The sequence below is a fragment of the Bufo gargarizans genome, chromosome 1, assembly GCF_014858855.1.
Source record: "Bufo gargarizans isolate SCDJY-AF-19 chromosome 1, ASM1485885v1, whole genome shotgun sequence".
Classification (NCBI taxonomy): Eukaryota; Metazoa; Chordata; class Amphibia; order Anura; family Bufonidae; genus Bufo; species Bufo gargarizans.
The window spans coordinates 716881985-716894559 of record NC_058080.1 but is presented as its reverse complement, the minus strand read 5'-3'; positions in this window follow the sequence as shown (position 1 = coordinate 716894559).

Below are 12575 nucleotides of genomic sequence, written 5' to 3'. Positions count from 1 at the left end.
ATGGGGGGGCATTACTTATATTGGGGGGCATTACTCATGCTGGGGGCACTACTTATACTGGGGGTACTATGAGGTCCATTACTTATACGGGGGGCCATTACTCATACTGGGGACACTATGGGGGCCATTACTTATACTGGGGGTTCTAGGATGGCCATTATAGATACTGGGAGCAATATGGGGACCGTTGTGTATACTGGAGAGCACTATAGGGGCCATTCTTTATACTAGGGAAATTGTAAGAGCCTTTAAATGTCCAGGGGACACTAGGAGGAGCATTATCTTTACTGAGGGCACGGCAGGAGTTTTTTTATTTTTTATTAAAGCCAATTAAATTCATCAATTTTAATGGCAAGATGACCATTAAAATGGATAAACAGCCAGAAAGTGGATGCACAAAAACTGATGCAAAATGACCGTTGTTTCAATGTACCCTAACCCTGGGTTCACACCTGAGCGTTTTACAGCGCGTTCAAACGCGCTGTAAAACGCTCAAGACATGAAATCCAATGCTTCCCTATGGGAATGGTTCACACCTGGGCGTTTTACAGCGCGTACGAACGCGCTGTAAAACGCCCGACGCTCAAACAAGTACTTGAGCTTCTTTGGGGCGTTTTGACGCGCGTTTGTGGCCATAGGACACTGCAGTCAATGACACAAACGCGCGTCAAACGCGCGTTTACTATTACAAAAAACCCGCATAAAAACGCGCGACAAAAACGCGCGTAAAACGCGCGTTTGCGCAACGCTCAGGTGTGAACCCAGGGTAAAGTGTTCCCACCAAACAACCCCACATATCTCAGCTTCCCAGACCCTATGCTTATGATCTGGGTGGAGTGGGCAATTGGAGTAATTTGCTATATAGTGGAGTCAACTTTTGAACGTTTCTAATAGTGATTAATTGAGGCCTATAATTGCAATGTCCTAATTTGTTTCCCTTGTGTAAGAGGAAATGGCCGGGACTCAAATCAAATAAAAGCCAAAAAATAATAATCTGGCACATAAAAATTATAGCAATGACCCAAAGTGACACATGGGATGATTAACGCTGCTGATGCCAATGGGCAGAGACACATGATGTCAGGTATTTGCAATGTGCCGTAGCCAGGCTGTATAGGGGGTTATACAAGATGGAGAACTTGTTATATTAACTCAAGGCTTGGAACAGGAAATGATGTTTAAAATACCGACTTCTTATAAATAAGAATATTACTGGCCCTGTTGATGTATCTCCAGGACCGTTGCCTGGATGCAGTTCTGCTATTGCTTTGTAATCCGCATAGCCGTGAGCTCAACTTGGCAGAACCACACTTACCCTGACCATAGGAAATTCCTGCTCCTTGCAGGATGTCTCCTATTGCTGGAACACTGTCTATTTTGACACATTTTATTTGGGCCAAGGCTTTTTTTATGATGCAAAGCTTGGCACTGGTCGAACTTGAATGTTCAAGAAAAATAGTTTTGCAAGATGGGAACGCCAGGAGATCTGTTTCTTCAATAGGTATGGATTCCTGGATTCCCTCCTCTCTCCCCCAGAAAAGATCTCCTGCTTTTTTGGGGACAAAATGTGCTTAATTAAGACCAGCTGCATGGATGCTTATCTGCTTCACATGTGGTACACTGCAAGATTTTCATATTAGACTACAGGTGGATGGAAGGCAGGAATACAATAGAAAGTTTGATGAGTCTCTTCCTTAATACTGCCCCATATGGACACAGATAAAAATTCTATAATTCTGCCTCCTATTTATTAGAATCTAACTACTATAATACTGCTCTTATGTACAAGATTATAACTTCATGGGGGCGGAGCTTGGCTGCCTTCCTGAATGGCTGCCTGTTGCTGAGCTCCTCCGGCTAGCTGGTGATTAACCCCATTAAAAGCACTTTTTTACATGCGCAAATGGGCAAAACGGGGAGAGACCGCAGCAAGGACCCGTTAGAGACCACCCGGGTCCGCTCCAAGCAGCCAGACATGGAGCAATACCTGAAAAAGCAGCCCAAGGCCCGTGGAGCTGAGACCCCCAAGATGGCGCCGGCTGCCTCTCAGCATTCTGAGGGAGAAGACTATTCTGAAGCAGGAAGCGCTTCTGACATCTCGGATTACAAAGCCCGAAAATGGAGTGGAACTCTATCTAAGACAGCACTTCGGGAGGTCCTGGACGCCGCTCTGGCTCCCCTGAGACAAGACCTAGCAGAGATCAAGGTAGACCTGCGCAGCATGGGGCAGCGGGTGGCGGACTTAGAAAATTCGCATGATGCGATTATTCGCCACGAGGGTGAAATATGCGCAGTATTAAATTCGCAAAAAGACTTCCTTAATGATGCTTTGCTGCGCATCGAGGATCAAGAAAATCGCAGCCGCAGGCGAAATATTCGCATCCGGGGCCTGCCTGAATCATTCGCATCGGAAGCTCTGGAAAAAATCGCATGCGAAATTTTTGCGAATCTTTTGGGAACGGACAGAGCTGCGAAAATCACAATTGAGAGGATACACAGAGCTTTGAGACCTAAACCTAAAGGCTCTGAGCCGCCGAGAGATGTTGTTTGTGGCCTTCTAAGTTTTGTGGACACTGCGGCTCTGCTGAAAGCAAGTAGAGAAGCAGACAGCCTGGGATTTGAAGGCACACCGATCTTGTTTTTTCAAGACCTGGCTCCTACTACGCTGGCGAAACGCCGAATTCTCCGGCCACTCCTAGAAGCTCTCAAGGCCTCTGCCATCCAGTTCAGATGGCTTTACCCATTCGGCCTGGCCGTTATGAAGAACGGGAGACAGATTACTATACGCTCCCCTCAGGATCTAAACGCTGCCTGGGTTCACCTGGGTATTTCACCGCTGGAGATACCGTCCTGGATGCCTGCCGATCAGGGAGTGCCGATACCCTCGCCTCCAAGCTCGGACCAGTGGAATACTGCCACCTCGGGTAAAGCTACCAGACCTAGCCGGGAACGCCCTCTCCCCGCCACTTCCGAGTTTCCTCCGCACCGCTGAGATGATATGTCGCATATGGGACACTAATCAACTCTACAGCCCAATAAAAGGGCACTGCCTTCGCTGGTCACCCGGCCTGTGACCCCTGATGTCACCCAGATGGCGTCCCTCGTTACAGCACGAAAGAGACTTTCCCTTTTCGTTCTCTTTGGGACCTTGTTTATGCTACGTTTTATGGTTCACATTACTTTTCCCCCCCTCCCCCCGAGAAGCTGGGGTTTAACCAGCGTCTAACCCGGTTTACGACCCTACCCCCTGATGGCCTCCTTCTGGCCCCTAAGGGCTCCACGAGACCCCCCGCCCGGTAGATCCCGGCTGTCCGCCGTCATGCAAATGGATCGTTTCACCATCGGGCGCCCTGTGGAGCTTTCATTTTTCTGTGTTTTATGCTGGTTTTTGCATTTAATTTTCCGTTATTTTATTTGCAGAAGTTTTGTTCATTTTGTCTGTGTCTTCCCTTCTCCTACCGTGTCTTTCCCTCCTTCTTCCACGCTTGATTGGTCTACCACTGATGACATGCAACGTACCCAACCACCGCCCGGAGATGGCTGAAGTCATAGTTTCCTCTTTCAACGTGAGAGGTCTGAATGAGCCATGTAAGAGGTCGCAAATCCTATCTCTACTGCAGAAAGACAAAGTCTCCATAGCATTCTTCCAAGAGACCCACTTCCGGTCGGGTAAGATACCTAATCTTCCACCCAAAAAATTCTCACAATGGTACCACAGCACACATGGCTCGGCTAGCAGAGGTGTTAGCATCGCCATTCACAAGCAACTACCCTTCGTAGTCTCGGCTTCTTCCTCAGACCCAGATGGTCGGTACTTGTTTGTGAAGGGCGTAATTGCTGACACTCAGATCACACTAGCTAACGTCTACGCTCCAAATAGGGGACAGGTCCAATGGCTGATTCAGACCCTCACGCTCCTATCCTCCTTCAAGGAGGGCATTGTAATTTTAGGGGGAGATTTTAATGTATCCCTTGATCCTAGCTTAGACTCCTCCTCCGGGAAGTCAGCTATTACGCACATACGTTTGAGGCGTTTGAAATTGGCCCTGAAAAAATTAGGTGTGTTTGACACATGGCGCACTCTAAACCCCTCTGGTAGGGATTATACCTTCTTTTCCCATGCCAAGTCCTCATACCATAGACTGGATCACCTCTTCTTATCCTCCAAACATGCCCAACTGCTCCTACACGCCAAAATAGGTAATATTACTTTGTCAGATCACTCCCCAATTTTTATACATTTCACCTTGACCTCTCTTCCAAAAAGGGAATGGAATTGGCGCCTCAATGACACCCTCATCTTAGATCAAGCCAACTCCCAGAAGCTAGCTTCCTCTCTGACAGAGTTCTTCCAGCGGAATAACGCAGGTCCCACACCTCCCTCGCCACCGATTGTATGGGAGACCCATAAAGCGGTGATCCGAGGTGAACTTATCGCCCTCGGCTCCCATGTTAAAAAACAACGTTCTCAAGCCATTGCCACCCTTATGTCCCAAATTGAGTCGCTCGAACTTACGCACAAACAATCACAGGCACTTAGTTGTGCCACTGAACTTAGTGATGCTAGAACTAAGCTTAAGAACTTACTAAATGTTACATCGGCCAAACTGCTCTTACGCTCTAGATTTAAATCGTACGCTCATGGCGATAAGGGGAACAAACTTATGGCAGCGCTGGTTAAAAAACAACATTCTGATTCTTTTATCTCTGCTATCAAAGATGCTAAAGGAACTCACCTGAAGTCCACCCCTGACATTGCGATGGCCTTTAGCACCTTTTATACGGAGCTTTACAATCTTCCACCCCCCTCGAATCAGTCGCTCAATACCCTCACGGACGCCACGGAAAAATTTCTTTCCTCCCTACATCTCCCTAATATCACCCAATCCCAGTCAACTCAACTAGTAGCCCCAATAACAGATGCTGAAGCGCGGAAAGTACTGGCCTCTATTCCTTCAGGGAAGAGCCCTGGACCTGATGGCTTCTCCATTACGTACTATAAAAATTTTCAAGAGGTCCTAGTCCCCCACTTCCGCTCCATGTGTAACCACCTACTGAACGGTGGCCACCTCCCCCCCCAATCGCTTTCGGCCCACATTACGATTATTCATAAAGAGAACAAAGATCCTCTAAATTGTGGTAGTTATCGCCCAATCTCCCTCCTTAACACGGACGTAAAGTGGTGGGCTAAGATATTGGCTCAGCGAATTCAGCGGATTCTCCCCGATATCATCCATAGGGAGCAGGTTGGGTTTGTCTCTGGCAGACAGGGGAACGAAAATACCGTCCGCCTCCTTCACCTCATGAATTGGGCACGGAGCACTTCAACTCCGCTAGCCTTGCTCAGTACAGACGCGGAAAAGGCCTTTGACAGGGTCAGTTGGCAGTACATGTCTGCGGCACTGTCAAAATTTGGCTTCCCTGATCAGTTTATCGCGGCTATTTTCTCTTTATACTCGTCCCCCTCTGCCAGAGTCAAAGTCAACGGCACTCTTTCCCCTGCCTTTGCCATATCCAATGGCACTAGACAGGGATGCCCCCTCTCCCCGTCCCTTTTTGTCATAGTTATGGAAACGCTGCTATGCAAGATTAGACAGGACCCCGCAATTGAAGGCATCAAGATGGGCTCTTGTATGCATACCACCGCGGCATTTGCCGATGATCTATTGATTATGACCACCAACCCCACGATTTCTTTCCCACGGCTCCATTATCTGTTCGAAGAGTTCGGGTGGATATCTAACTTCAAGATTAATTATAGCAAATCCATGGCCCTGAATGTTTCATGCAAATCATATGTAGTCAAGGACCTTAAACGCGCCACCTCCTTTGCTTGGGCCCCCCGTGATATTAAGTTTCTAGGGATACGAATCTCGGCTAACCAAGATGACCTATTTAGTCTGAACTATGGCCCCCTACTCAAAGATATTAGAACACATCTACAGTCCCTTAAACTCCCCTTCATCTCCTGGATGGGAAGGAAGAACTTCCTTAAAGCCTTCATTGTACCCAAACTTCTATATTTAATTCAGACACTACCAATTTGGCTACCCCGCTCCTTTTTTATGGAAATACGCCGTGTGTTCTCTTTGTTCATGTGGGCGGGCAAGTCCTCCAGGATAGCGTACTCAATATTGACAAGAGAAAAGAGATTTGGGGGCTTTGGTATGCCCGACATCCAAACTTATTACACAGCGTCGCTCCTGAACAGGTGCTTTTCTCTCCTCTCACGCCAACCCCCGAATCTTTGCGTACAACTGGAACGTGCTCTTCTCACCTACAAAGAAGGACTTATCCTATGGGGAATCCGCACATGCACCCCGAATAACGCGTTTGCCTCTCCCATTTGGAAAGGTATGTTGGTGGAATGGGCCAAACTGTATAAATCCCGAGACATCAGATTCCCTAATATCCACCTCCCCCTACATCTACTACAGAACTATATCCACCCCGATATACTCAGACCCTCCGGAGTCTGGAGCATACTATCTGACCTTACCTTACAAGATATAGCTTCCACGTCTGGGGACTTGGCATGGGACAAGATTCAGGTTCTGCCAAAGGTTAAAGCCCTCTCCTTCCTTTCTATTGGGGCCTTTAGCCGAGATGTTAAAGCCCTCAAGCTACCTTCCCCCACTGATGATACACCTACTTGGCTAGAAAAGAAGCTTTGTGTTCCCGAGTTACCGAAAAAGCCCCTCTCGACACTCTACAGGGAGCTGCTCTCTTCTGCTCCTCCAGCACTGCACTTTATGTCTGCCTGGGAAAAGGAGCTCACAATCCAACTGACTGAGCCGGAGAAGGCCTTTATCTTAGCCCATTCACATGGCTTCAACCGATGCATCAAAATTCAGGAGAATTCCTACAAGTTACTGACCCGCTGGTACAAAACGCCAGAATTCCTACATAGGCTCAACCCTGACATTCCATCGCAGTGCTGGAGGTGTGGAACAGAAGTTGGCTCTTTGTCACATATATGGTGGTCTTGTAGTAAAATTCGCCCCTTTTGGTCTCAAATAGAGAACACAATTAACCGGATATGCGCCTCTAAGGTACGTCTGGATGCAAAACTAGTACTCCTCTGGTGTCCCAACGATTCCCTTACTCCTGCCAAAGCTGACCTCCCGACCATGCTTCTTACTGCAGCGCGTTTGTTGGTACCCCTCCTCTGGAAGAATGACTCACCACCCTCAATGTTAATGTGGACCGAGAAAACAGATCAACTGTTTAGATTTGAGGAATTAGCCCATTGGGAAACTCGCACACGTTCCAAATTTCTCAAACTGTGGCGACCATGGGAGAAATACCGCAACCCCGAGTGAATTGGAAGAACTCCCTCTCCTCCTCTACCCACCCAATTCTACCCCTCCTCCCAACCCCCCACCCTCCAATCTTGTCTGTGTCTTTTCTTTCATTCGTTGTTACTAAATTGTTTATACTCACTATGTTAGTAGATCTGACATGGTCTGTGAGAATATTGGCACCCATTATGCTGCTGCCATCTGCGAATGGCTTTATATTGATGCATGATTTTTTGTCCAGACCATATGCACTCTCAATAAAAAGAGTTTTGGTTAAGAATATAACTACTATAATACTGCTCCTATGTACAAGAATATAACTACTATAATACTGCTCCTATGTACAAGAATATAACTACTATAATACTGCTCCTATGTACAAGAATATAACTACTATAATACTGCCTCCTATGTACAAGAATATAACTACTATAATACTGCTCCTATGTACAAGAATATAACTACTATAATACTGCTCCTATGTACAAGAATATAACTACTATAATACTGCTCCTATGTACAAGAATATAACTACTATAATACTGCTCCTATGTACAAGAATATAACTACTATAATACTGCTCCTATGTACAAGAATATAACTACTATAATACTGCCTCCTATGTACAAGAATATAACTACTATAATACTGCTCCTATGTACAAGAATATAACTACTATAATACTGCTCCTATGTACAAGAATATAACTACTATAATACTGCTCCTATGTACAAGAATATAACTACTATAATACTGCTCCTATGTACAAGAATATAACTACTATAATACTGCCTCCTATGTACAAGAATATAACTACTATAATACTGCTCCTATGTACAAGAATATAACTACTATAATACTGCTCCTATGTACAAGAATATAACTACTATAATACTGCTCCTATGTACAAGAATATAACTACTATAATACTGCTCCTATGTACAAGAATATAACTACTATAATACTGCCTCCTATGTACAAGAATATAACTACTATAATACTGCTCCTATGTACAAGAATATAACTACTATAATACTGCTCCTATGTACAAGAATATAACTACTATAATACTGCTCCTATGTACAAGAATATAACTACTATAATACTGCTCCTATGTACAAGAATATAACTACTATAATACTGCCTCCTATGTACAAGAATATAACTACTATAATACTGCCTCCTATGTACAAGAATATAACTACTATAATACTGCTCCTATGTACAAGAATATAACTACTATAATACTGCCTCCTATGTACAAGAATATAACTACTATAATACTTCCCCCTATGTACAAGAATATAACTACTATAATACTGCTCCTATGTACCAGAATATAACTACTATAATACTGCTCCTATGTACAGGAATATAACTACTATAATACTGCTCCTTTGTACAAGAATATAACTACTATAATACTGCTTCTATATTGTACAAGAATATAACTACTATAATACTGCCCCTATATACAAGAATATAACTGCTATAATACTGCTTATATGTACAAGAATATAACTACTATAATACTTCCCCCTATGTACAAGAATATAACTACTATAATACTGCTCCTATGTACCAGAATATAACTACTATAATACTGCTCCTTTGTACAAGAATATAACTACTATAATACTATCCCCGTGTACAAGAATATAACTACTATAATACTGCTCCTATGTACAAGAATATAACTACAATAATACTGTGCCCATGTTCAAGAATATAACTGTTATAATACTTATACAGCGACCTCCATTCTGATCACATGAAGAGTTAAACATCCAGTCTATATCCAGGAGTCAGTCTAGAATAAAATGAGTTAACAATGAAGCGGCGGAGTGGCGGCTGTTCCTTAATACAAGTCTAATATTATCCACATTTTATCAGCTGTTCCAGGTCTGCAGAGATAATATATAAAATAGAATCGGAGCTTCTTGTTTGGCGTCAGACAGTCAGATCAATACTGACAAATGTTATTGGATTTAATAAATACTTTGTGTCTATTGATCAGGAACTATATCATGAATTAATGGAAGCTGGCTGAAGCAGTGGCTGCTCCATCCCGGACCAAACAGAGAAGATCTGCCAGAATACTTTGCTATATTAATGCTGAGAGGAAAAAAAAAAAAGAAGGCAATGCGAATCTGAGACAGTATAAAGGCAGAAAGCATTTCTTGTGAATCCTCCTAATTTATTGTAATCTTTAAAGAGTGTGTACACTTTTGCAACAAATTTTTTATATGGATAAAATAAAAAAATTAAGCAACTGTGTAAAATGCCTTTATTAACAGTACTTTACCTGTTTTGTAAGCTCTTTTGTAGACCGTGTTGTCTCCATTGTTACAGACTACAAACAAACCCAGTGTAGTCAGATCCTTCAGTCATGTATTACTTTCTTCCATTTGTTCTATCTTCAACTGGCTGTAAGTTATCAAGCAGAAGCAGTTTCCTGCCTATAAGCATGGAGACACACATGTCTGCACCAAAGCTGTATACACAAAACGGTAGTAGGTTTCTAATATACTTTATTTACTCTTTTCGCATTTTTTATTTTATATGTACTAATACAATAAATATAACGCTTGCAAAAATGGGCACACCCTTTAAGTTGGCTATAGGCCTCATCAAACAGAGAGTTGCCACTTAGGTCTCCTGAGGTCCTATAATTTTACATCTTCCCTATGACTTAAAGGGCATCTGCTCTAAACCTAACCCTTACATAGTACGGCACGTGAAGCTCATTTGAACCCCCACTCTCTCTCCAATAAGGTGGGGGGGGGGGCAGCAGAGATGTAATAAATCATTTAATATCTGGATAGCATGTCCTCTCTTACAGATCCATCAAATGTGCTGAGCAGGTTCCTATGTTGGGATCTTGTATCAGCAACACTTTCTTATTAGAGGTTAAAGCTACTATTCTCCTGTTAGAAGGGCTTTTATGTCTCTGTCCCCATGATACCACTTCCTGCCCCTGGGATCTGGCAGTGTTATCATGGGCACAATAAACCATGCAGTATTTTTTTTTTCATAGGCCATGAAAGAGACTGAGAGAAGAGATGAGAGGTTTAGAGATGCTCCAAAATCAAATATGCTCCAATTGGCCTGAAAATTGGTATATGACACTCTACAGTCTCCTTGGACTCTGATTTTTATGCCTTTTCACTATCTTTTTTTAAATAAAAATCCCCCCCCCCCCCCCTTAGGCTCTTGAACACAATGACAGCAATAACAAACAATATCAGAGTGACACTGACATATGCTTTTTAATAGTAGAAAACTTCCAAAAATTATCACACACGGTGTTATGGGGAAAAAACTGTGGCTTGTTAGGACCAAGCATCCAAAAGTGATGTCGGGGAAGATCCCTGCCACTATTTATACTACACACATTAATGTCATGGGAAACATTGACTTGTTCTGCACAAGCGTCCAAAAATTATGTGATAACGGGGGCAGAATTCCTGCGGGTATTTATACAAGCAAAATGTTAATTGTCTGAAAAAACAATGGCTTGTTCTAAATGAACCAGGAAAAATTCTCCCTTTTATTTGGGAGCATCAGCAGTAGTGGAGCACTGCCTGGCAGTAGTGGAGGCGCCCTTGGTATTACTGAGTATTAGGGTACACGGCAGAGGTTCCTGGAATGGGTTGTGGGAGGCAATGATGAGACAGGTTGTTGTGTAACAGGTTGACTGTACATTACTGCAGTAGTTCCGTAGATGGTTCACACAGGCACTGAATATGTTATATGCAGTCTTCACAGTTGTCCTCTGCTGTCAACATTCACTGTAACACCACTGCAGCCAATCGCTGGCTGCAGCAGTGACCTGCTCCTCTTGCGTCAAAGCAGATGTTGACAGTAGGGGACCGAGCGAGGTAGCCAAGACCGGGGAGTAAAGAAATCGGGACCTAGTCGCAGAGAATAAGTAAGGGGTTTGCAAAAAAAAACAAAAAAACTTTAATATAATTATGAAAATGCAGTAATAAAGTGAAAGTCCCAAATAACCCAACATCATATAGCATGTGAATTCTCAGCACAGAAATGCTTATTAGTTATAAATGAATATGACATCAGCATGTATAGTTCAGTATATTTTGCACTCCCAGGGAGAAACTGGAAACTGTCACTTCTCTAATTCTAATAAAAGGGCCCATATAACAGCAGAAAATCTCAGCTGAATTGGTTACTTCTTCATTCTCAGCATCCTATGTACAAAAATATAACTACTATAATAATACTGCTCCTATGTAAAAAAATAATAATAATACAACTACTATAATACTGCCCCAATGTACAAGAATATGACTACTATAATTCTTCTTATATGTACAAGTCTGCTTTCATAGCGCCTACCAGTAGCCATTTGGCTCCAGGAGAAGTATATAGTGGGCTCAGCATGCATGTTGGTACTTGCATTCCTGGATCCGATGAAAGCTGTAATGGCACCGGACGGGGTTAAAAGCAGAGTGTGCCTGGCGTGCATGCTGTACCTGCACTCCCTGGACTTTGTGTGGCTGTCATGGCCCATAACAGGTAGGAACTAGTGTTAGGGACCACTCATAGAGGCGACCTTGACGTGGTGAGTGGCTTATTACGCTATGGCCAAAATGTACACTAATGCCTCATTCAACATCCAGCATAGAGGCAGGGCAGAGTGCTGGTTGCAGAGTGCGATTGCATTTGTGTTTTTGCGTTTTTATCTGTATTTCGCCATAGCAATCTGCATCTGCATAGGGTTGTGCTGACTGAACCCCCCACATTTTTTTCTATGTACAAGAATATAACTACTATAATACTGCCTTCTATGTACAAGAACATAACTACTATAATACTGCCTCCTATGTACAAGAATATAAGTACTATAATACTGCCCCTATGTACAAGAATAATAGTACTATAATATTGCCTCCTATGTACAAGAATATAACTACTATAATACTGCCTCCTATGTACAAGAATATAACTACTATAATACTGCCTCTTATGTACAAGAATATAACTACTATAATACTGCTCCTATGTACAAGAATATAACTACTATAATACTGCCTCCTATGTACAAGAATATAACTACTATAATACTGCTTCCTATATACAAGAATATAACTACTATAATACTGCTTCCTATGTACAAGAATATAACTACTATAATACTGCCTCCTATGTACAAGAATATAACTACTATAATACTGCCTCCTATGTATAAGAATATAACTACTATAATACTGCCTCCTATGTACAATAATATAACTACTATAATACTGCTCC